The sequence below is a fragment of the Camelus ferus genome, chromosome 4, assembly GCF_009834535.1.
Source record: "Camelus ferus isolate YT-003-E chromosome 4, BCGSAC_Cfer_1.0, whole genome shotgun sequence".
NCBI classification, from domain to species: domain Eukaryota; kingdom Metazoa; phylum Chordata; class Mammalia; order Artiodactyla; family Camelidae; genus Camelus; species Camelus ferus.
In genome coordinates, this window is record NC_045699.1 from 10,945,411 (window position 1) to 10,972,470 (window position 27,060).

Below are 27,060 nucleotides of genomic sequence, written 5' to 3' on the forward strand. Positions count from 1 at the left end.
TACAACAGAATAAAGACAGCCTCTTCAGCAAATGGTGTTGGGAAAACTGGACAGCAGCATGTAAATCAATGAAGCTAGAACACTCCCTTACACCATACACAAAAATAAACTCAAAATGGATCAAAGACTTAAACATAAGACAAGATATAACAAACCTCCTTAGAAGAAAACATAGGCAAAACATTATCTCACATACATCTCAAAAATGTTCTCCTAGGGCAGTCTACCCAAGCAATAGAAATAAAAGCAAGAATAAACAAATGGGACCTAATGAAACTTACAAGCTTCTGCACAGCAAAGGAAACCATAGTAAAACAAAACGATAACCTACGGAATGGGAGAAAATTTTTGCAAATGAGACCGACAAAGGCTTGATCTCCAGAATATATAAGCAGCTCATATGACTTAACAAGAAAGAAACAAATAACCCCATCCAAAAATGGGCAAAAGACCTAAACAAGCAATTCTCCAAGGAAGAAACACAAATAATCAATAGGCACATGAAAAAATGCTCAATATCACTAATAATCAGAGAAATGCAAATCAAAACTACAGTGAGGTATCACCCCTCACCAGTCAGAATGGCCATCAATCCAAAGTCCACAAAGGACAAATGCTGGAGAGGCTGTGGAGAAAAGGGAACCCTCCTACACTGCTGGTGGGAATGCAGTTTGGTGTAGCCACTGTGGAAAACAGTATGGAGATTCCTCAAAAGACTAGGAATAGACTTACCATATGACCCAGGAATCCCACTCCTGGGCATCTATCCAGAAGGAACCCTACTTCAAAAAGACACCTGCACCCCAATGTTCATAGCAGCACTATTTACAATAGCCAAGACATAGAAACAGCCTAAATGTCCATCAGCAGATGACTGGATAAAGAAGAGGTGGTATATTTATACAATGGAATACTATTCGGCCATAAAAACCAACAACATACCACCATTTGCAGCAACATGGATGCTCCTGGAGAATGTCATTCTAAGTGAAGTAAGCCAGAAAGAGAAAGAAAAATACCTTATAAGGTTGCTCATATGTGGAATCTAAAAAAACCCACAAAAACAAAACAAAGCATAAATACAAAACAGAAACAGACTCATAGACATAGAAAGCAAACTGTGGTTGCCAAGGGTACGGGGGGTGGGAAGCGACAGACTGGGATTTCAAAACGTAGAATAGATAAACAAGATTCTACTGTATAGCACAGGGAAATATATACAAGATCTTGTGATAGCTCACGGTGAAAAAAATGTGACAATGTATGTATGTTCATGTATAACTGAAAAATTGTGCTCTACACTGGAATTTGACACAACATTGTAAAATGACTATAACTCAATAAAAAAATGTTAAAAAAAAAGTCAGTGGTTTGGCATTTTCTGTTTTGGGTTGTTGATGCTGTTGATCCTCCCTGGGATGAAGCTTGTTGACTGTGCTGGGGGATTGTGTGTATGGGGGAGTGTGAGAGAGAAATGGATCCTTGGAGCCTTTAATAAGAGAATGGAAAGGGGTTCACAGAATGCTAAAGAATGATTCCAGAGAAACAGGGGCAGGATAGGGAGGAAGAATACCCATAGCTTTTGGATGGCTAGAAAACTATTTTTCTTTATTTTGAAGCTGAAATGTGTAATGTATCAACATTTTGTGTGGTATATCAATAAGGATTTTGGCAAATCTGAAAGTCATGTGATATTTTAAAATTGTATTGAATTCTCAACTCTTTGGCTTTTCATTTATATGTCTTTTTAATTGAAATCCTTATTAAATCCACTGTAATTGACTTTTGCTAGTGAGTGCCATCATCTTATTGGTAGTCTTACTGTTGCTAATGATGAATAATTATTTATTTTATGCTGAATGCTATTGTTTTGATTAATTTTTACTGTAAAACATTTAAATCATATTTCAATCTTTGTTTCTCTTTTCTTTCTTTCTTCTTTTTTTTAAGTGAGTTCAGTATCAGAAACAAAAGATGTTTTGGGATAAAAGTCAGACAGTAGATTTCACTCATATCAAACAAGGTTTGTAAATGACCAGCATCGGAATTTTATCCCCAAGTCCCTCACAAACAATGTTCCCAAATGTGGACTCAAAATTAGTTGAGATTAGAGCAATCAGGATCTGACAGCCTAGATTCACACAATTTGGTCCTGACAATCTAGTGCCTGTGGTTCCTAGGCTAAACTCCTATAAGGCTCCTGGAGAGTACCACCAAGATTTAGAGAAAGATGAGAGTTGGGCCAGGGTATGTTTAATTCACCTGCTGAGAATTGCTGACTGGTGGTAAAGATGAGGGCAAGATAGCACTTATGTCACACTTCCAACTTTTGCAAGGACATTGTTGAAGGTTATAGATCTTATTCTCTCTCTCTCTCTCTCTCTTTTTTTTTATAGTAACACACTAAAAAAAAGGGAGAAATGGACAAAAGATAAAATCTTCCTTGAGAGGCTGATGAAAATTGTCAGATTAGATGGGCTCTTTGGGAATCATTACTTCTTATAATGCTCTGCATATTCCCAGAGAGCACAGGAAATCACATGTCAAGGTCACTCCGCTCGGCAGAAAATTTCCTTAATGCCACATAATAATGAGTGAAATGAATGCAAATAAGGCTTTAACCACAGCCCACCTCGTTAGGACTGTGTATGCTCCAGCTCTACTCTTCCTACACTTTTCCTGCCAGCTGTGTATCCCCGTTCAAAGGCGTTTGACAGTGATAGTGATGCTTGATGCATTTCTGCCGAATTTTTGTTGGCTTAAGCATCCAGCCAGGTTCAGGGCTGGTGCCTCCCACGGTAGAGGCCACCCTACCCTCCACTCCAGAGTGACCCCAGAGGCAGACCAGCCTCCCCACTGGGATCCTGGAAATCTGTTGGACTTAGGAAACTGACAGTGGTGGACGGCTCTGCCATTTCAGTCAGAAATTCTGTCTTGAGGTTCAGAATGATCATGTCCCCTAGTTACGGTTTGGAAAGATAATCAGGCTCCCAGCCAAGCTTGAAGGAAAATACAGCCCCAAATTTACTGCAGAACAGTGGATGATTGGAGCGCCCGTAGGAAATACATCAGGCAGATTCTTACCAAGGAAAGTCAGTGTTTCCACGTTGTTTTACTCAGTACTCTTGTGGAAAAGGAGGGGAACTCATATTCATTAGGTGATTACTTTGTGCCAGGTACTGTGCTAGATGCTTTATGTATGCATTTTAACCCATAGCACAACCCTGTCAAATGCGTATCGTGGGTATCCTTGTCCCTTTGTAGAATGAAGACTCTGAGGCTCAGAGAAGTTGTCACCTGCTCAGGAACTTAAAAGCAGTGGCGTTGAAATTCTAACCACCTCTTTGAGGGAAGCCTTATTCTCTCTCAAGACGTTCTTGCTGGAAAAAAGCAAAAATTGCAGAATGTTCTTTTGATCACTTCCGTACTGTTTGGTGTCCTTCCACAGCGGTCTGGCCATTTAGCTGGGAAGTAACTCTTTAGGTATTTACAGTGTGTAGAAGGGATTTGTGCATCTGGTGTGGCAGTATGTGCCGGTAGCAGTTTATGTATTACTGGTGAGTAATTTTAAAATAGCTTACCAGTTGTGTATTTGTTTTAATACGTATTAGAAAAAAATTAACCAGAATATCAGCTTGTGATTTCACAGATACTACTTTTAGGCAAGTAAGTAAACTAAATAAGCTCTTTTACAGAAACACATGAGGTAGATAATAGTGGTTCACAGATATTCCAAAAATTATGGTAGTAGCATGTGACTGATGGTGTTTGGGTATCATCACGATTAGGAACGCACAGCTAATGTTAATGTCCCTCTCAGCTCTGAGAGACAGTGAGCCTAAGCAGCCTATGGTCACTTCTCAATTACCCGAAGACTATGTTTAACAAATTAGAATCCCTAACTAAGCTCAGCCTGCCACCCAGCCCATTCTCGGGGCACCAGATTCCACTGTCAACTCATATGAAATCAAGGAATTCAAATTAACTTGAGCTGCAGCCTATCCAGAATCTAATCATGCAGATAAATGTAATGCAACAAAAGCAAAAGAAAAGGATTTTGAGCTGGCCCAATTTTTGGGATTCTGAGGATGGCATAATCACGTAACTGCATCTTTTTACCAAGAAAGTCTACCTCTGTTGACTTTTTTATCCATTTTAGGCAGTGGAAACGAGTAGGCAAATGATTTGAACCTAGGTTCTAGACCCAGCTCTGTCCCAGCCAGGTGTGTGAGCCCAGGGACCTGGTTCTCAAAGGTGCTTTCCCTCTCTAGTGCTTCATTCAACAACAGGCTGCAGGTGACAAGTCCTTCAGCTCCGGCACAGGGGGTGACTGACAAGGAAGAACAGATGGGTTGTGTTTTTCCGGGGAGACCTGCTGGCTTTAAGGGTCCAGGGGCTCAGCTCAGGCTGAGTTCTGCTCAAACTCCTCTGCTCAGTCAAGCAGGTGTGGGTAGCAGCAGCACAGGGGAGCCTGGGGCTCCAGGTATGACGTGAGCAGGCAGCTGAGGTAGAGCCTAGATGGCAGATGGCAGAGTCCTGGGCCCAGACTCCCCCAGGGTCCCCATCAGTCAGAGGCCTGTCCTGCTTGCTTCTCGGGAGAAGTCCCCAGGAGGGAGGGAGTGGTACCTAGAGACCCCAGCCTGCTCTGAATGGCTCTCAGGAAGGCGGCCTTATTCTTTCTCAGTTTTCGTCTCTTGAATAAGAGCTCAGATTCTGAGCCATAATGGGCCCAGAGTAATTTATTTACTAGTTGTGTGACCTTAGGTAAGTGTGGCCTTACTTGCTATCAGCTTCAGTCTCCTCAACTGTAAGATGAAGATAATAATAGTATCTCCTTATAGGATTGCTGTGAGGATTAAATGAGATAACACAGAGAAAGCACAGTGACTAGCTCCATAAATGTTAATTATTACTGTTATTATTAAGTGATAATACTTAAGTGGGATTAAGTCCTTCCACCACCCTGGACTTAGTGTGGCCAGATATTTCATTTTAATCAACAGTACCATAATATTATTTGAGTTTAATCACAAGTTAATTTGAATCCAAGTCCTTGTTCATAATTCTCAAATATCAAGGGAAATTATGACTATTATAATATGATCAAACTCCCCCCATTCTCTTCCTCTGCACCGTCTCATGGCTCAGGAGTGGATGAAGCATCCATTGCTCTGGGCCATGCCTCATCTCTTAGAGGACAAAGGCCAGCCCTGGCTGACAACTCCCCCTGCACCCCCACATACAAGCTGGCCTGCAAGCCCCTTCTTGTTGCCTGCCTGAATCTCCAGGGAGCACGGAGGGCTATTCATAGTGTCGGCTCTGACCACGGTGCCTGAGGACATGGATTTATTTTTAGGATCTCTTCCCTAGGGTCTGACTGAGAAGGTCTTGCCTATTTTTTATGCCTAATGTCAACTTCTGAATAAACAGGGTGAAGGACTCATTTCTGTTAATAGGACCCAAGTAATGTCAGGGTGTGGGGTCTCCCTTCTCCATACCATCCCCCTTTGGAATGTCAATTTACTAATGAGCTGTAAGGAAAGTGCTTTGTAAACCCTAGAGCAGTTTATAGGAGTTCTCATGAAGGAGAAGAGAATGAGGGACTGTGTCAAAGACTGCCCTGGAGGAGAGGGTTAGGTGCATTCAGGTAGCTGAACTAGGACCACTGAGAAGTAGATATGGAAGAGGGTTTACATTGCATGTTTCTCACTCATCAGAGTGAGCAGGAATGGAGGGGCACCCTAACAAGCAATGAACTTCACCCTTGCATGTAGTTAAGCGAAGACTGGAAGCCTCAACCAGCATGTTGGTGACTGGAGCACTGTGGCAGCAGGAGGAGATGGGCTGAGGGCCCCTCCACTGCTAAGATCCAGTGATTCTGGAGTGGATGGTGTGATGGTGGGGGCTATTTTGCATGTCGGGACTGGGCACTGAATGAAGTGGATACCAAAAAAATTAAGGGCAGGAACCTTGAAAATAAACCTATCCACGGCCACATTTTCCTAGGAATGATGTTGTGTTTTAACTTCCCTATGTCTTTTTTTTTTTTTAATGGTTATTGGTTTATTTAGATTAAAAAATTTTCTTCTTAAGTCGGTTTTGGTGAGGGGGCAGGGAGCATATAGCTCAGTGATAGAGTGCGTGCTTAGCATGCACGAAGTCCTGGGTTCAATCCCCAGTACCTTCATTATAAATGAATAAAAACCTAATTACTTCCCCTCCCCACCAAAAAACTAAAATAAAATAAAATAAAAAGTCTTGGTGAGTAATATTTTCTTAAAAGTATCATTTTAAAATACAATGGCATAAAGTTGTATATCTCTTATGACTTTTGATATCTATTTCCTCTGCAGTATGTCCCCTTTTTTTTCCTAGTATGCCTATTTTTAAATTTTTCTTCTTTTTTCTTTATTGATTGATTGGTGTATAACTGACATATAACAGTATATTAGTTTCAGGTGTACAACATAATGATTTGATATTTGTATGCATTGCAAAATATCACCACAGTTAACATCCATCACCTTACATAATTACAAAAAATTTTTTTTCTTGTGACGAGAACTTTCAAGATCTACTCTTAGCATCTTTAAAAAATGCAGTTTTTTTAAACTTTTTTTTTTATTGAGTTATAGTCATTTTACAATGTTGTGTCAAATTCCAGGATAGAGCAAAAATTTTCAGTTACACATGAACATACATATATTCATTGTCACATTTATTTTTCACTGTGAGCTACCATAAAATCCTGTATATATTTCCCTGTGCTACACAGTACAATCTTGTTTATCTATTCTACATAAAAAAAATGCAGTATTATTAACTGTAGTCGCCATGTTGTACATTACATTCCTGTGACTTAATTATTTTATAAATGGAAGTTTGTACCTTTTGACCCCCTTCACTCTTTCACCACCACCTCTGGCAACCACCCATCTGTTCCCTGTATCTATGAGCTTGTTTTTGTTGTTGTTGTTTGTTTGTTTTAGACTCTACATGTAAGTGGGATCATACGGTATTTGTCTTTCTGACTTATTTTACCTAGCAAAATGCCCTTGAGGTCTAGCCAAGTTGTTGCAGATGGCAAGGTTTCATTCTTTTTTATGACTGAATAATATCTTCTTTATTCATTCATCCCTTGATGGACACTTAGGTTGTTTCCTATTGTAAATAATGCTGCCATGAACATGGAGAAGCATATATCTTTTTGAGTTAGTGTTTTTCATTTTCTTTGGATAAATTGTACTGAGAAGTACAATTGCTGGATCATCTGGTAGTTCTTTTTTTTTTTAGTTTTTTGAGGAATCTCCATACTGTTTTCCATAGTAGTTGTACCAGTTTACATTGCTACCAGCAGTGCACAAGGGTTCCCTTTTCTCCACATCCTCGCCAGCCTTGTTATTTCTTGGCTTTTTGATAATAATTGTTCTAACGTGTGAGGTGATATTGTGGTGTTGCTTTGCATTTCCCCAATGGTTAGTGATATTGAGCATCTTTTCATATACCTATTAGCTAGCTGTATGTCTTCTTTGGAAGAATGTCTTTTCAGATCTCCTGCCCATTTTTAAATTAGGTTTTTTTGATACTGAGTTGAATGAGATCTTTAAATATTTGGATATTAGCCCCTATCAGATATATGAATTGCAAATATTTTTTCCCATTCAGTAGGTCGCCTTTTCATTTTGTTGACAGTATCCTTTGCTGTGCAGTCCCCAGGTCTTTCTTGATCAGGGAATTTCATTTATCTGCTATAATGGTTAAACTCAATAGGACTAAAATACATTTTTCATTCTTCCCCCAAATTTCAATAATATTTATCCTAGATTCCCATTGTTAGATCTTAACTGGTCAGATGCCTCTTGGCACATGAGCACACTCAGGTGGGGTGGTTAAGTGACTTGCCTAAATTTTACAGAGGGTTAGTGGCATAGCTCAGACTTAAACCTTCTGGCTCCTGGTCTAGTGCGCTGTCTGATAAACTAGATGCTCCTGCTGTGGGCACTGAGAAAACTGTGAAAACCAGGGCTCTGAGCTGAGCAGGAGTGACACACAAGCCCAGCAGGCTGCTTCCTGTAGGCATAAGTCCTTCCTCTCTGGTAAAGCCTTGCACATGGTAAGTGCTCATCAGACATCCATTGACTTGAACAAAGCAGTCCTATCAGTGCACTGTCACCCAGCTAGTGCTCCATGAGGGGTTATTGAATGAAAGCAGCACAACTTTCAAGGGCTTCAGGGAACTGACCGCCAAAGCTCAGGACACATGAAAAAGCCCATGACTTGTTCTCATGATGTTCTCCGCTCCTGCATTTGTGTGTAGGTTCAACCCTGGGATAGTCGGAAGGCTTGCTCCATGCTCTGAGGCTTCCTCCTGCCTTAACCTCCATGCTGCGCTTGAATGAAGATGAATCCTTCTGAGGATGCTTCCTACAAAGTGCTGAGCCCAACAGGAGCTGCACGTCATCCAGATTGAGTCATGAGTAGACAACGGCCCAGCAGCATCCCCGGTGTGGGAGCATCCAGTCTCCTTTTGTGATTAACCGACTGTAAGCTTAGCTGTGATCAGCAGAGCTCCAGTCCAGGGGGTGGCTGGCCCCCAAATCCAGCTCCTCAGTTCCTTGGAAGTTCCTCATTGGGCTCCACCTGTCAGGAGGTAATAAAGAGAGACTTATTGGTATTTTTGAAGTGCAACTTCAACTTTCCTAACTGATCTTACTCCTTACTTGTTGCCAAGTAGTCCTCTGTTTTTGTCTGTAAATGACCCAGGACTCAGAGTCATTGTGCTTGGCTGTGAGGGGGGCATCAGACATGCTGAAGATTCCTGGATTGCTTGGGAGACAAATGACATGATGTAAAAGAGCTGTTTTCTTCCTGTTTGGTTTGGGGACTTGGGTAAAGAAATGTTAGTAGATGGAACGATGTTTAGATTTTTTATTCTGTGCCAAGAATGCTAAGAAAAGATTATGGGTGTTGAGAATGAGCAGTTCTAGGAGAGTGAGTGATCATAACTAGGAGCTCCACTAGCCTGTGAAGATGCAGAGACATTTACATCTCTGCATCCCTCAGTGAGGGGAGACAAGACGCTGAGCATGGGATAGGGGTTAAGGGCCCTGCTTTTGCAGTTAGACTAATTAAGTTCAAATTGTACCTCTGTTACTCATTAGGTGGATGACATTAGGGAAATCACATAACTTTTGAGCTTCAATTTCCACATTTGTTTTATAAGAATAATGGTCTAAGTATCTTACTGGGTTGTAGCACATTTTAAGTGTGTAAGTGGTGGCAACGTTATTGTAAATTCTAGTACTGTGCGAACTTAAGCAAGTCACAACTTCTCTGGGCCTCGGTTTCCTCATTTGGAAGGCATTAGAGTAGATGATTCTTTATGTTGGGGTCCAGTCAGGAGACAGAAACCATGCCAGTTATTTTTACAGAGAAATTAATATCAACAATTCTTAACTAGGTGGTAGAGAACTGGAAAGGCAAACAGGGAGCAGCTAGAGCTAGGGGGAACAGAGAGGAGATATTGAGACTGTTAAAACTTAGAAGCCTGGGGAAGAGGACCATGCATCTCAGCACCAGTAGGTCCTGGGGGCTCTGGGGAAGGGAGGAGAGGATAGTACCACATGGCTGATGTTGAGGAAGTTGCAAACAATCTCTGGCTGTAGGAATGAGCTGCTGAGGTCAGGGTAAAGAAGAAAAGTTGCTGGAGCCATACTGACCTAATAAGAAGCAAGCAGGAAGTAGCAGGCCCCCTCTCCCTCCCTTAGATCCCCACTGGAAAAGCCTCACAGGAAGCAGCTGGCAGTGGAGCAATGGGGTATGCAGGGTCCCATCCCTAGCATCACAAAGCCGAGTGTGGAAGGGTGGGCTTGGAGCTGAGAGACAACAGCTTAATAACTGGTATCATCTTTAAGGTTCCTTCCTGGTCAGAGTCTCTGAGTCAGATTCTGAAGCCCATGCAGCACTCATCCGTGGTTCTGGGAGAATCAGAGCTTTGTAGCTGTATACACCTGGATTGGAATCCTGTGTCTGACTCTTACCAGCTATGGGAAGTTATTTTGAATTTCTCTGAGCCTCATTTCCTCCTCTGTAAAATGATGATATCAGTATCTATCTTATAGGGTTATTGTGATAATTAAACAGGAAGAGTCTTGTAGAGTGCCAGGCACATAAATGGTAAATCACTATTATTAAGGATTCTTGTCTCTTCAGCAAATGGTGTTGGGAAAACTGGACAGCAGCATGTAAAACAATGAAGCTAGAACACTCCCTTACTCCATACACAGAAATAAACTCAAAATGGATCAAAGTGAAGCCACTGTGGAAAACAGTATGGAGATTCCTTAAAAGACTAGGAATAGACTTACCATATGACCCAGGAATGCCACTCCTGGGCATATATCCAGAAGGAACCCTACTTCAGGATGACACCTGCACCCCAATGTTCATAGCAGCACTATTTACAATAGCCAAGACATGGAAACAGCCTAAATGTCCATCAACAGATGACTGGATAAAGAAGAGGTGGTCTATTTATACAATGGAATACTATTCAGCCATAAAAACCGACAACATAATGCCATTTGCAGCAACATGGATGCTCCTGGAGAATGTCATTCTAAGTGAAGTAAGCCAGAAAGAGAAAGAAAAATACCATGTGAGATTGCTCATATGTGGAATCTCAAAACAAAAAACAAAAAACAAAGTATAAATACAAAACAGAAATAGATTCACAGACATAGAATACAAACTTTTGGTTGCCAAGGGGGTGGGGGGGTGGGAAGAGATAGACTGGGATTTCAAAATTGTAGAATAGATAAACAAGATTATACTGTATAGCACAGGGAAATATACACAAGATCTTATGGTGGTTCACAGAGAAAAAAATGTGGCAATGAATATATATATGTTCATGTATAACTGAAAAATTGTGCTCTACACTGGAATTTGACACAACATTGTAAAATGATTATAAATCAATAAAAAATGTTAAAAAAATAAAATAGTAAATGGAATGTGAAAAAAAAAAGGATTCTTGTTCATCAAGAGTCTGCTGATTGGCTCGCTCCCTTCATTGGTTGCACTGACTGATGTTGCTGCTCTGTTTCTTCCACTCAGATGTGGCTCACTGGACCATGATGAAGAGCCTGGGCAGAGGGTCAGCAGTGGCCAAGGAGTCCCATGCCACCTGGGGCACAGGGGACAGAATGTGTGAGGCTGCTTTTGGTTCCTCCAGGAAGCAATACTCCACCCAGGCGGGATCGAGTAGGTGGCTCCTGTGTGTGTGTTCATTGCGGGTGAGGAGCACGTTCCCATTATTGTGCTAAGTGTGGGCTGTCAGTGGGCTCCCTGGGACACTGTTCAAGCCAGAGGCAAGAACCTGCTTTCCTAGGCAGGAACTCTGTAGACTAGGAGAATCGTCTGTTATCTTACCTCCACTCAGCATAGTTGATGTCCTCTCACTTTTTCTGGATGAGCTTTTAGACTAGCAATAATAAGGAAATGCAGACTACTCATATTATTGGTGGCATCAATAACTAATATTTTTTAGGGACCTATTCTGTGTCAACTATTGTGCAAGCTGTTTATATATATTATCCCTAGTCTTTGAGTCCTACAAGGTCAGTTTTATTTTCCCACCCTTATCTATGAGGAAACTGAGGCACAGAGCTGTTAAATAAACTCACCCGGGGCTTTCAAATAGCATAAAAAGGAGTCAGGATTAGAATCCAAGTCTGTTGGGTTCTAAGTACATTACTAGTAAGCCAGCTTTTCCCAGTGCTGATTAAAAGTAGTGGACATTTGACTTAAATATCTGGATTTCTGGGTCACATGGTGGTAGGTTACTCAGTAGAACACCTAGTATGCTTTCTTCCAGCTTCCCACTAAAACAACAGTTATAATGGTTTCATGACATCTGTTTAACAGCCCTTGATGTATCTCTACCTAGCTTCAAAAAAAAACCTAAAAAACAGAGAAAAAGGTAAATACAACTCAAATCGACAGTTTTTAGTATGATTTAAATCTGTGATGGTGACTATTGTATGTGGCTAATATTCTGTTATTGGGGAGGAAGTCTATTTAACTAAAAATATTCTCTTACCCCAAACCACAGCAGTCAGGTTTTTATAGTGAAACCATTCACCTAAAAGGTACCTCTCTGATAAATTTTTCCCTTCGGATTTCTAAGTAATTTTGAGATTGTCTGCTTCAGGTATCACAGGCATTGTAATTAAGTAGTGCTATTTCTCAGAAAGCACAGCACTTATCATGACCATCCAACCCATTCCAACAGGTCTAGAGCAAGAAGGGGAGAGGGGAGAAGGTACTTTGTTGTTTTCCCATTACCTGCTCCCTGCCTCAGAAGCCTCAGGGCCATGCTAACAAAATGATTTTCAATACCGTTTGGAAAAATCAACAGATGAGAATGTTCAGGGACTTTTTTTTTTTTTTTTGAAATACTAGCAAGGGAGAGTATTTTCACTCTTTGACATTAAAAAGTAATGGAAAATTAAAGGAGTGTGTTGCTGAAAAAAGGCTTGACAAATAGATCTAGAATAGAATAGATAAGTTTGAAATGGATAAAACGATACACATGAAACAAATGCATGACAAAACTCAAATATCAGCAAAGGATGTATAGGGGAGCAAAATTTGCCACTGCGGAATGTTTCATTGGCATGTGGCTTATTTCAGGCTGAAAACAATCAAGGCCTAAAAGACTCAGGAAGAGCCTTTGACCTTCCCTGAAACTCCCTAAAAGAATGTAGATAGAGGACCTGTTCCAGGAAAGAGCTATCACCATGGATAACTATAGAATGAATTAGGTGTGTGGACAGGGAGGAACCTAGCAAAGTCTGTTTGTTAAAATTCCTCTCTGTGTCTCTTTGTCTCCACATGGCCCAGCAAACATTTGTTTACCCAAACATTTACTTTTCCATCTCCATGTAAATTGCCTTCTTTCTCTTTGAAGTCCCAAACCACCATCTCCAATATCTTCTTTTGTCTTTAGCTGATGATGGTATTTAAGGTGAGGGTTTTGGCCATTTTGGCGAGTGACTCAGTTTTCCTGAGACTCTCCCATGTATACATGTTATTGAACTTTTGTTTGATTTTCTCCTGTTACTCCCTCATGTCAATTTAATTCTTAGAACAACCAAAAGAATTTATTTTTTTAAACATTTTTTATTGATTTATAATCATTTTAAAATGTTGTGTCAAATTCCAGTGTTCAGCACAATTTTTCAGTCATACATGGACATATACACACTCATTGTCACATTTTTTTCTCTGTGAGCTACCATAAGTTTTTGTGTATATTTCCCTGTGCTATACAGTATAATCTTGTTTATCTATACTACAATTTTGAAATCCCAGTCTATCCCTTCCCACCCTACCAAAAGAATTTAGAAGGGTAGAGATCAATTTCTTCTTCCCCAACAGAGGAAAGATTATTCAATAAGTTGTGCTGAACAATAGATTAGTTATATGGGAAAAATAAAATCTTATTCTCATCTCACTCTATTTCCTAAGTTAGTTTTAGGTGGTTTAAATAATGCATTATAAAAAATGAAAGGAAAATAAAATTTTAGAAAGGTGTTTACAAGCTTTGGATAAACTCAAAAAGCAATGCGTAAACTCAAAAGGAAAATATTGATAGATTTGTTTACATTAAAAGATGAAAACATCTTACCCATTTGATCCTTCTAGGAAGATCCAATTAGATGAATAAGTATTAAAATGCTCTGCAGACTGCAAAGTGGAATAATTTAAAAATATTTGTAGTCACTGAGGAGGATAAAATCTATTCATTTGGTGATCCCAATGCAAATTCTATCTTTATCACAATTTTCATGCAAGCATTCTAGGTTCATGTTATTTAGAGCTGTTTTAATAAAGCATAGTGGTAATTTATTTCCTACCATGTTTCATAGCAAAAGTATCCATCACTTTTTTGAGAGTGCAAGTAGCACCTAGCTAATGTTTATTAATCCATTCTTTTAAATAGTTCCTACTTGAGGAACACAGAAATGTTCCTTAGGCATAGATCCTTAGGAGAATTATAGTAAAACTAATGGGTTTTGTTGGCGATGCTTTAAGGTTAGGAAGGGAGTCATGCAGAGTGGAGATGAAGCAGAGCCACAGAACCAGGAAAGAGGCTAAATTGTATTTTCTTAGGGGAAAACAGCATGGGCTGTTAGAACAGGCAAATATGGATTGAATCTTGACTTCTCACTCACTAATGGATATCTCTGGGCAATTTACTTTACTTCACTGCTCTGTTCAAAGAAAATAATTATAGTGCCTACCTTGGGTGGGGCCTTATTAGGATGAAGCATCACCCGAGAGAAAGTGTGTAAAGCAAGGAGTCAGTGCCCTGCGGCAGTTCCCTTCTCCTTCCCTGCCTTCCTTTCTTTGACCTTCTGCCCAGCTTTCTATCCAATTTACTCAACAACCTTACACTGAAAGCTTACTCTGCACTTGGCTTCTGGAAGGTGCTGGGAATATGAACAAGACATGGTAGTTCCTATCATGGTATCTAGAGACCTGGATTTAAGACCTAGATACCAAAATAAGGCATTAAGAGAAGGTTGTGCAGTTCTGTGGGAGCTCTGAGAAGGCAGTGCCTGGGGAAGCTGGGAAAACACTTTAGGAAATGTTATCCAAACTGTGTACTAAAGTGGTAATCTCTGCCTCTGCCTCCTCACCTCTTACTCCTCTCCGAGGCTGGAAACTAACAACTAGGACCTATAGGTCAGGTTCTCAGTGAGAAGGGCTACAGCATGTCAATATGGTTGGTAGCTGCTTGGACTTCCTAAGCCCCCGCCCCTGCCCCCAACTGAGCGTCTTCCACATTCTTAAGCAAATTGATGTCCCCATCAAACCACCTTTTCTTGGGAGGACGCTGATTCAGCTTTACCCATGGATGAGGAGGGAACACAGTTCTGATCTCATACAAATAAGAGTCTAAGTGGCTTTTCATATTACAGTAATGGGAGGACTGTATCCCACCATTCTACTATCCATAAGGAGGATCAAGAAGACATTCACTCTCTCCAAGGTGATCCTTAGGGAAGTGAAGCAAGCAAGGTAAGTGGAAACATGGGGTTGGTGGTCTAGAGGAATGACCCCTGCTGGGAAGCCTGAGCTGTACAATGGTTGTCTGCTGTTAACAGTGGCCCCTTCATCCTATGAAATGGATTAGGAGCCTTAAACTTGGAGAGTGAACTGTTGTTTTTTAACCTCTGCTGCTTGGGTTTTTGTTTCACCATAGCTATGATTTTCAGGGCTGTGGTTTTGCAGGGCTACAGACTTGTGGTGCCTCTCCCACGTCAGACAGCTCTAAGGTAGCACATCTTCCTCATCCTGAATGCCAGTTGATTTTCCACATCTTGGTCCTTGTGCTGGGCCTAATCCATCCTCAGTGCCGTGTCACCCACTGAATGCTTTCTATGCATCGTTTCTACTCCTTACCTCCAACTACCTACCTCATTTGATGGGTAGGCATTATTACTTGATTTTGTAGGGGAAGAAACTGGGATTCAGAGAGGTTTATCAACTTGCTAGAGGTCACAGAGCCAGGAAGTGGCCCAGCCAGAATTTATGCTCTTTTCTGACTGACTCAGCAGCCTATACTTTTATCACTACACTATGCTTTTTCAAAAAGAATTTTTATTGAGGTAAAATATACACAGCATAAAATTTACCATTTTAACCTTTTTAAAGTATATAGTTCAGTGGCATTAGGTATATTCAAATTGTTGTGCAGTCATCAGCTAATTTTTAAGCATTTAAAGACAGCAGGGACATCCAAGTCTGTTGGTAGTGGGCCACAAGATCATTAATTAAGATAATTATCTACATTTGTGTGGGCCAGTGGCTTTCCATTTGATAACAATGACTTGATGAACAATTATTTAGATGTGACTCAAATGCTCATCTGAATTAAGGAGCTTTATTTGTATTTATTATCTCCTGTCAGGAGCGTCATAGTCTTCCAACTTCAGGAAATTAAACAAAAATATCTCACTATGATGTTGTTAATTATGTTGAGCTTTAATTATAATTGCCAATTGATCACAGCCTACTAGCTTGACATCTGGGTGCAGCAGGCACACCACGGTAGTGGCAGGCAGGTAGGCACGCCAGAGAGCTCATGGGGGTCTCCTGATTAGATAAATTAGTGGTGGTCCACTTTCGGGGCAGCAGCATGCTAAATTTCTGAGAAGGGTGAGTATCAGAACTTCCTTAAGCTTTCTTTTCAGCAGGGTTTTCATCCTCATTTTTTCTCATAAAACACAGGTTCCAAAGCCCTTTATGGAGTGTACTGCTCTCTAGCCTAAATGTTGACTAACATTTCTTCCCACATGTGACATCTGGAATGGGACCCACCACTGCTGCCATGATCCTGCCAGAACAGAGCAGAATACACCTTCCTACCTTTGGACAGCACGCCCCCACCCATGCCACCCTAGAGATCATCAGCCTCCTGTCAGTGCCTTCAGGTTGCTGGCTCATATTGAACTTGTAGTCAGTGCAAACTCCGCACCTTCTTATATATTATTGTGACACTGGACCTTCCTACCTGCGTCCTTTCGAATTGGCCCTTTGAACTCAAAGGTAAGATTCTCTTTCTATCAAGGATGGAAAATATGTGCAATGCCCACGCCCATGGGCCTTGCTCACATCCATGGACCTTCTTACTAACACCTTTTCCACTGAGCCTGGATGGGCCTCAGAATCCTTAACACAGTGCTTCAGTTAGTTGTTACAAATCATCTCTCAGAGCTGGCACACAAATACAAATCTAATAGGCTTTCTTACTTTTTGTTGATTCGTATTATATTTTATTATATATTTAACCCTTCACGGGAAAGGATAAATCAGGATACATTAAGGGCTAGAAGACTAGGGCAGTGACCAATGTAATAGAGCTTGATAGAATTAATGTCATAAATATTTAGAGAACTTGAGTGTTGTTTGCAGCAAAAGTATAATAGTTTTTTCTTATTTAAAAAGTCTTCTTTTTTTTTTTTCTTAATGGAGGTACTGGAGATTGAACCCAGGACCTCGTGCATGCTAAGCATGCCCTCTACTACTGAGCTATTCCCACCCGACCCCACAAAAAAAGCGTTCATTAAAAAAAAAAAAAAAAAAAAATCTAAGGCCTTATTTTGTGACAGTTTATGCTAGAAGATTAACTATTTTCAGTAATCATGATTGCCTTTCCCACCAGTGATTCAGCTTCTTTCTACTCCCCACCACTCGTCCCTGCTCCATGCAGTTGACTTTAGATTCAGGAGAGGAAGGAGAGTAGGCACATTGCATTTTTTCCCTCTTTTCTTACTCCCAAGGCTAATGGGGCAATATGTTAGTCTTCATTCCCTCTTCAAATAAAAAAAAAAAAAAGATAGGGAATGAATGGGGAGACACTGGGCTGGCAGCAGTTTATATTGGTTAGGAGATACTGGGTTGGGTTGAATTTTACAAAATAGCCCTGATACTGAAACTAGTCTTTCAGATACACAGTAGTTCACAGCACCTGGCAGCCTGCAGTTGGACTCCTAATTCTTTACCTTTTCAAAGGGCTCTGTGGCTTGCCAGAGTCAGCAAACCAAAGCACCACTGTGTATATAAAAATCATATCGTGGATAATGAAGCAGGGAAGAAATGCTATTCTTTTAATATGCTATATTTCAGATATTTTAAATGTCTCATCTTACTGTCAGGATGGGTTTCCTCATGTGCCCTTGACTTGGTGATGTTCTAATGTTGATAGAGAGTATTTTCAGAACCTGGTTTCCAAGAGTTGTTAGATATTTGGGATGCTGTTCACCTCTCTTTCTCTTTCTGATTCTGACCAATGGGGGATGCACATAAGGAATAATAGTCAGACAGGAAAGTACCACTTTCTTCATAGATAGACAAGCTCCTGATACCCAAAGTAAGCTTTTGTAAAAGCTGGATTAGAGAACCTGACTCTGATGTGAAGCTGAAGTATGTGCTTCCACCACCCAGCCCAGATCTAAGGCATTAGATTCACACACTCAGCCCCATGAGAGGGTGAGCAAATGAGAAACTGGGCCTGCAGTGTTCCACCCACGTGCCAGGACTCCAGGCCTGCCACACCCACCCTGTCGTAAGTTGAACAAGAAGAATGGCAAGCCTGCCCCACTTAGGACGGACAGCCCAGGGGTGCTCGTCATATGGAGCAGAAATGGAAGGGGCAGCCTTTAGTACAGTGATGTTGTTCACTAGTTATTGTGGCACAGTGAGTGTGAACTCTCACCCATCGCATGGTCCACGCCCTCAGTGGGAAGTGAATTGTGGGTAGGAGAGACCGGAGCCTTCCGTCCAGTCCTCCTAGCAGAGGGGAGAGCGGGCAGAAGGCCGTTCATCTGCGGTACAACAAGCAGGATTCCTCTGAGCATCAGTTTTGAAAAGTAATGTTCTGTGCTATCCTCGGAGGATGTCTTGTTTGTGGTCTAATCCAAGGACTGATGTTTGGGGAAGCAAGCTTTAGGCTGAAGAGATGGTGGAATTTTGATTGGAGAAAAATGTTATGCCTAGAAAACTCCCCATGGATAATCTGCAAGTCAATCCTTGTTTTATGCAAAACAGCACCTGTGCCTCCGTGCTGATGGTGCAGATGTAGTAACTAACCACGCGGAAAAGCCAGCTGCACGCCTGGGATTGGGGGAAAACCTTTTCCCTCTCCAGGAGTGGGGCACTCCAACTTAAAGAGAAATAAACATATGAGAGGCTGGTGTGGAAAGACTCTGAAAAATCTATGACTACGTGGCTTGTGAAAATTGCCTTTTGTTTCCAAAGCAACAATGTTTTTGAGAAGAATAAAACTTCTCTCAGTGTGAGATCTTTTCTCTTTGTATTTTATATTGGAATACATTATGGCAGTGTTTTTAAAAAAACCTTGAATGAATTTCAGGATTAGGCAAAGTCAGTTTTAGGATCGACCTGGCTCTCTTACCTATGGGGGACCTTGGCCAAAGTATTTCGCCCCTCTGAGCCTCAGTTTCCTCATTCAGAGTGGAGGTAATCGTAGCTACCAGGCAGGGTTTTTGTGCCAATTAGAGATACTGGGGGTAAAATGCCTAACCCAGAATGAATTGTGATGACGGTATGTATTTTTTTCTTAATCCTTTATGCTGCATCACAATAGGTGGATGTGCAAGCTTTATTTGTGCACAACACTAAACCCAAGAGGATATTTGTTCCATTATGGGTCAGAAAGACTAGGCCAAATTTTAAAGTGGGAATTAGGAGGTCGTGTTCCAGAAAGATCCTTTCTGGTCTGTATGATTTTTCCCAGGAAATTAGATCATGCAAGCATCTGCAGATTTGTTGGAGTCTGCATTGAAGTGCCAGGTGTGGTTGTTGTGACAGAACACTTGCCCAAAGGGAAGCTTGATGGATGTTCTGCTCACTGGTGACATTCCTCTCAACTGGGGTTTCCAGTAAGGGGCGGGCATTTGAGTGGTAGGAGACACAACTAGTGAAATCCTACAACCAAGCCTTCTTTCCATCAGTGTTCCTAAGGGTCTATTGCCATCTGAATGCATTTTCTTGGAAGAAGATTTGTGTTATACCTTAGGGCATGAATGGGAATGGAAGGATGCCTAGAGGGAACAGGATTCTGAACCAGGCTCACCCACTGGTACCCAGGGGAGACCTGAATGGAGATGATGACAGAAGGTCCTGTTTAGCATCTAAAGAGTGTAGCTACAGGCAAGTAGCAGGCACTTGCTAGGTCTAATAAACTTATATACCAAACACTGTGTTGGACAATAAGGATTACAACAATAAATAAGAAGTATTCCTTTGGTTTGGTGGGAAGGACAATAATTGGAGTTATAGAAAAGTTGATACAAGTCCTAGGGGAGTGTCAGGTGACTAGGGGAAGCATCTGGTCCAGACATGGTCCATGGGAGGTTCCCAGTGGAGGTGAGCTGAGGAAGAGTGGAAGTTTGCCAGGAGAAGGGGAGAAGAGAGGTCATTCTAAAGAGAAGGAACAATGTGTGGAAGATGTAAGAGAGGATGGTCCAGCCTGGGATTGTGGATTCATTAAATATGACCAGAGCTTAGAGACGAGGGTGGAAGTGGGAGGTAGCAGTGGTGAGAAATGAGACAGAAAGGTAAGTAGATATTCCTGAAATGGGCCAAAGTATATGCAATAATTTAGTATTTGATAAAAATGGAATTTCCAATAAGTGAGGAAACCAGAGATTGTTTGAATATACAGGATGACTGTCTAACCATTTGGCGGAAATAACATTAGACCCCTAGTTCACACTTTTAACCAAAATTAATTTGGGGTCAGCTTTAAATTTTCAATGTGAAAAATGAAACTTTTAGATGTACCAAAAGGAAACACTCAGATATGATTATATAACACCACAATGAAAACTTAACAGGAATATGAGTATCTGAGGAAAGCATTTTTTTAACATTTTTTATTGATTTATAATAATTTTACAATGTTGTGTCAAATTCCAGTGTCGAGCCCAATTTTTCAATTATACGTGAACATAGGTATATTCATTGTCACATTTTTTTCTCTGTGAGCTAACATAAGATCTTGTGTATATTTCCCTGTGCTATAAGCATTTCTTTTTTAAAAAATTTTTGTTGAAGAGCAGTTAATTTACAACGTTAATTTCAGGTGTACAGCAAAGTGATTCAGCTATACAAATATACACACACATATATTTTTTCTTTCGGGAAAAGTATTTCTAACATGATCTCTTACCGAGTATAACTAACAAAAGAGTTCAGGTTGATACTCATAGACTACAAATATTAGTAATATATGTAGCATAATGAATAACTTCTGGTCTGTAATTATAGATAAGCCTATGAACATATAAATCTAGTTTTAAATGTGACATGTACAGGCAAGTCAGATTTATTTGGAAGAAATAAAATACTCACTTTTTTTTCCTGGGTAATTATGACCTCGTAGCATTCACAAATGTTTACCTGAAACAACGTCTCCACTGTTCCTGCAAACAGTGGCTCTGCATTTCACAGAGGAAGGGAAGTCTGTATGGATTTTTAATTTGCTCTGGATGAGGAATTTCGCATCAAAATGACCTTGTGTATTTTTGCAGCTATGCCATCATTTTCTTGGAGTTTGTAACATGAAGTGACCCAGTCTTGGTAAGATTCTATTGAAAATATTTTCAGATGAACCATTGGGGAATCTGCTTCTCAGGGAGTCAGCCATAAGTAGTGTGCCCTACCCTAGCAGAGAAGGATGGTGTGTCTGATTTGTTCATATGTTTTTGGGAGAGAATAAGATTATCTTATCTTTATCTGTCTGTCTATCTATCCATCCATTCATCCATCCATTTATCTATCTTTGAATAGCATATACTTTTGGTTTGAAAAACACCGAAAAAAATCTAATACGTGGAGTCTTCTGGGTATTGCGGTGAGTTCCCTCATCCGAATGTAGGCCTATTGAATTGAAGCAGGACTAAAAATACTCTCCCTGCATCTGGAACACTAGGATCCTTTGGGATTTGTTTCATTTGATCACACTCCAATCATAATGATGTTGAGTGTGGATTTTGTTCCCCAGGATGTGAATCCTTAAATAAATTCTTCTTACCCTTAGGTTTTGTTTACTTATTTTAGGAAACTTCCCTCTAGGTTTATGAATTCCAACAGATCACAAAAATTATACATAGTTTCAAAAGAGACCAAAACTGTCATAAAAACATTGTAAGAGAAATAGGAATTAAGGGTGGAGCATGGTGCTTTTAAGTTATTTTTCATTTCGTATCGTAAATGTGAAACCCTTGGGAGCTGTGTATTCTGACCAATAGTTTCATGTGCTCCTGAATGCCATTCAACAGATAAGTCAAGGGACATGGGAATTTCAACTAGAACAATCAAACATTATCAACTGATCTTGGTACTTTAAAATGAAAGCAAAAAAGAACAGAAGGAAAGATGATAGTGTATGATGAGAAAATCTCCCTCAATTCTCAGATCAGTAGAATCATGAAATGTTGGCGGTAGTAGAGAATTTACTTTATACCAATAACTACACTATTTGGGTTCATCCACTGTTCCCATTTCCCCCATTTATCTGGTTACTGCCCAGTACAGCTTTAATGTATGATAAAGTAAATTAATTTTCAACAACTGTGAAATTTAAGTGTAACCCCACAGGGACCAAACAGAATGAAACAACACACTACACTCTTCATGGGGATTGGCTCATATGAGTCACTATTTGTCATCAGTATTTGAAAGCAGACTCTCTCAGGCAAGGGCAGATGAGCAAAATCATTTCTGTACTAAGCAGTAATCGTATATGGAACTTGTCTATGGCAGGAGCTAGGCTGACATCACTGTGTCCTCTACAGGAGTGAGGTGAGTGTGTGTATATTGGTGAGGAGGACAGAGGGTGTGGGTTGTGGTGGGCAGTGGGGAGTAACGGGCCTGAGCAGCATTCTTAGAGTCGATCAGTCTGTGTTGAGGAGCACTGGAATGACTGGAGGTCTGTGAGGGGCCCTTTGGTGGGCATTCTTAAATACCACGCTGAGAAAGTCACACTTGATCAGAAATGAGCACTGACAGCTCTTAAATGGTGGGAATGACATGGCAGAAAGAAGAGAGAGACAGATATTGGTGGCAGGATTGAATTTTCTTTCCTTCATGGTTAATTAAAGCACTTAGTAAGGTCTCCAGAGTGGATCTCATAAAGGAATGCCTAATTCACAGTGTAATTCTAAGTGCTGTTTAACAGATAAATTGATACCCTTGCTAATTAGACCCTTTTTACCTGTCAGAGGGAGGCGAAGAAGTTGAATCGACCGTCTCAGCTTGTCCCTTTGGGGGCATCCAGAACTAGAGCTCTAGGTGGAAGCCACCTTATAGATTGTTTGTTTGTGCCATTTCACTTTTGGATGTGGCAACTGAGACCTAGAGAGATCAGGAGAGCTGTTCAGGGCTCCAGCTTGCTCCCGTACTCCCATTCAGTTCTCCAGTGGAAGGGCACAGATTCGGCCTGGGCCTCCTGTTTCTCTCTCTCCAGTTCTACTTCCTGTATCACCTTGGGTGACTTCAGTATCCATGAGGATGATGTGTCCGAAACTTGTCAGTTCCTTTGCCCCCCCCCCATCTTCTCCCATGAGTTTGTCTCCTCACCGGCCTTAGAGTCCATGGTCCATCACTGATATAAATTCATCTACCTAAACTCTCTTCTGTTGTCTTGTCACAAACAGACAAGTTACCTGTGCTTTGTGACTTGCTATCTCCCGCCTCTGGACTCCAAAATCCTCGCGGGCAGGGCCTTCGTCTCCTTTGTTCCCTGCTGTATCCCGAGTGCCTAGGACATGGTTGGCACATGGTAGGTGCGCAGTAAATATTATTAGTTGGGTGAATGAATAAATCAGTGAAAACAAGGGTAGCTTTCAGGGTGATTAAACTGTACTTTGCTCTAGAGAGTTTGGCACATACTTCTGTTTTGATTATTTCTAATGCTAAGGTTTTTGTTCGTTTGTTTTTTAGTTTTCTTCATTTCTTTTCTCCCCTCCTGCAGAAAAAAAAGCCTCATTCAATGGAACATTCCTTTTGTGTCTTCCTCTTGAGGAGCAGATTACAGGGAAGCCTGAGAATCTCTGTCCTTGCCCCTCAGAGTATGCAGAGGTAAGGGGGTGAGGAGGGAAAGGAACTTGAGTGCTGACTCTGCAGCCATCACATTGACTAAGCACAAGCTCATGTTATGTCTCAGAAAGAGCTATATTAACAAGAGAAAAGGAGGGGAGGGTATAGCTTAGTGGTAGAGTGTGTGCTTAGCATGCACAAGGTCCTGGGTTCAGTCCCCAGTACCTCCATTTCAATCAAACAAACAAACAAACAAACAAACCTAATTACCTCCCACTGACAAATAAAAAACAAGAGTAACCTGTTGCCTCAAGTAACAACTTCTTGGCATTTTCCTAGGTTTTCCAAATCTACATCCAGGTGGAAATGATCCAGTCAGCACCTGGAATATGTGTCAGGAACTTGGAACAGAGGCTCAGACAGAAATAGAAATTTAGGGACCATCACTGTCTATGCTGTAATGTAGCCATAGATGGGGGTGAAGAAGACATGGAGGGAGAAAAGTAGAGAGAGGGCAGGATCCGAGATGGGAGCCCAGCATTCCTGCAGAGCCCTGGTGTCGTAAAAACATAATGACAAAGTGACACATATGATGATGGAAAGAAGGCATGTTCATATGCAGCACAGCCTGTCCACCGATACAGCTATGGAGCCATAACATCTGTCACTTTGGGATTTAGACATGCATACGGGCTTCTGATAATGTATATAACTGATAAGAATTACTTTACTGAAACATGAAGTAAGAATTATGACTGTGAAAGGGTTAAGTACAGTTCACAGGACAGTGGTGGAGTGAAAATGACCAGCCAGTGGTGGTACAGAGTCCACTGGTCCAGCCCCAGCCATGGTGTTAATTGCCCTCATGAACTTAAATCCCCAGGCCTCTGGCATCTGAGCATCTCTAGGCTTTAGTTTCCTAATCTTTAAAATTAAAAAAGGATACTACATCGGGGAGCCCAAGGGGGCAGGCACAAGCTGCATATCAAAACTGGGGTGGGTCCCCTAAAAGATCACTTATCTTACGTGATCTCAGAAAGCATGTTGCATTTTATTATCAAATCTCAGATTTGTAAAATGAACAAAAATCACACATATTTATTTAGCAGTTAAAGCCACTGAATGTAAAGTTCAACCAAATCTTCCTGGCTGGTGGGCAAAGGTTAGAAAAGACAGAGAAACCCAGAAATAGATGATTCCGAATTGTTCAGTTCTGCAGTTCTTTTCCGAATACCGGTACACCAGTGCATGACTGTTACTCTTGATTACTACAATTCATTAGGAGATGCAGGAAAAACAACACATCCTAAAGACCCACGTCTGAACAAGTAAAGAAGCTTTTATGCAAGATGAATCCGATCAAAGTTGTCCAGTGGACGTGGTGCTGTCTCTGGTAAGCCTGGGTGACTTCACAGTCCTCACTAACTGCGCCCACGCAGGTGTGGATTTACCAGAGCATTCAGAGCAAGTCTCAGGAGTGCACCCCCTCATAGCTGGCTTGCTTACTGGATCCTAAGGGGATGATAATTACAAGCCAAGGCCCCCCTATGGGGCCTCTGCTTTCTAAGAGCTTTCAAAGAGTCAGAGATTAATGCACAGGGAGCAAAATGTTCCCATGAACTAATTTCTCTTTGTGATGGGCATGTAAGTGCAGAAGTACAGGAAACACCTGGAAGCACTTGTGGCAGAAAGGACCCAAGACCTAATGAATGAAAAACCAAAAAACCCACCTCCTGCTCTATAGTAAGCAATGCTTTATTGAAGTACAGTGTCTATAATAAAGGCCAATTTAGTTAGTTCATGCATTTCTATTTGACTTGTTTTTCTGGAATGCTCTTTTCTGAGAGCTAATTGCTGAAGCTATGGAAATAACAATTTTACATCTTTGTTTTAAAATCCTGTGTTCTGATTGCATGAGTTTTTAAGGGTCAGTTCTCATTTGCACTAGAATTTTGATAACTCAAGTCCCTTTAACAGAAGTCAATGTGTGTCAAAGGTTGAAGGTAGAAGACAAATCCGTACATGTAATGCCAAGGAAAGGATTTAATATAAGGCAGCTGTGTGACAGTCTTGCAGGGAAGTGCCCAGCCTTGGGGCAGGTGGAGCTGGGAGAGCAGCCCTCCTAGGAAGCTGCAGGGGGTGGTGCTCAGGCAGGAAGAGGACTCAACCTGGCAGTGGAGTGGAGCAGTGTGGTACAGACATGGTTTACAGCTTGGGCTGTATTGGGCTAGATTAGTGTCCCAGCTCTGCCTTTTTCTAGCTTTGTGATCCTTGGGCACGTCACTTGATGAGCCTCAGCTTCTTTATCTCATGAAATAGGGATTAATTCATAGGAGTGTCATATTAGATGAGTTAATTAAATGAGTTAATGCATGTCATGCTCTTAGCAAGTGCCTGGTACAGTAAACAGCTCAGTGGATATGATGATGGCGATGATGACAACGACGACGTGAATAGACCAGGATCTTTGTTTGAAGGATCTGCCAAACCAAGGAAGCAAATAGGAGGTGGGTACCTGCCACAGGGGGTGACCATCATATAAGTGCCTAGGCAAGGTCCACCAGCATCCCAACAGATTGTTCCCATTATCTTAAGGACCAGAGTTTTCTGTCCTCTGCTCTGTTGAGTGGGCTAGGGTGGCCTGGTATGTGCTGGGCATGGGGGTTCCCAATGTGGTTATTGTAGAAGACCTGGTTTCCCCCAGCAAGGTACTGATCAATCCTGGCTGCATGCTACAATCCCCTGGGACTTTCACAATAAACTCATGCCTGGACCCCACCTCTCAGGCATTCTGCTATAATTATTCAGGAGGAATATTCAGGCATTAGTATTTTAAAAGCTCACTGGTGGACACTAATGTGCATCCCTGCTTGCCCTAACTAGCAGTTCAACAAGTAAACTAAGCATTATTTTAATGCAGTGAAAACTGTAAACATCTAGTAGCAAGATAAGTGCCAAACTCATAATTCTTTAGTAACCCATTCGAATAATTGGTTCTTCTCTTTGACCTCTTTGCAGCATTTGACACCTCTGACTCCTTCCTTCTTTTTGAAGCTCTCTCCTCCCTGGATTTCCCTACTGCCTCTCTCCTCTTCACCTCCTGCTGCCCAGCAGGCTTCCCCACAGTCTTTTTAGCAGCTCTACATCTGTCATGCACAACTTGGATGCTGACAGTTTCCTGGGGGCTGTCCTTGGCATGATTTTCACTTGCTCTAAACCCCCTATGGTTGAGCTCCTGCTCTCAGCTTCCATCACTACCTATGTGTCAGTGATTTCTAAACCTGGAATTTTAATGCCCCATCTGTCCCGAGATCCAGGTGTGTGAGTTCCAGCCATCAACCTGGATGTTCTGGGCCATTTAGGCTACAACTGTATGGCAGTCTTTTTATTTATCCTCAGTTGCCTCGATGGTAATTCCTAACC

The 27,060-nt window shown here is 41.3% G+C and overlaps 1 protein-coding gene across 2 annotated transcripts in view; it reads left to right on the plus strand.

Moving 5' to 3' along the window:
- Positions 1-16,620, plus strand: part of APTX (aprataxin) — a 95,893-nt gene extending 79,273 nt beyond the window's left edge. The window contains exons 10-13 of one of the 2 annotated variants that reach the window (XR_004319113.1): positions 8,318-8,650; positions 11,119-11,297; positions 14,991-15,090; positions 16,421-16,620. The gene's annotated coding sequence lies outside the window, so the exon portion shown is untranslated. The remainder of the gene's footprint in view (positions 1-8,317; positions 8,651-11,118; positions 11,298-14,990; positions 15,091-16,420) is intronic. The other variant, XR_004319114.1, reaches the window with a different exon arrangement.
- Positions 16,621-27,060: the final 10,440 nt, after the last annotated feature.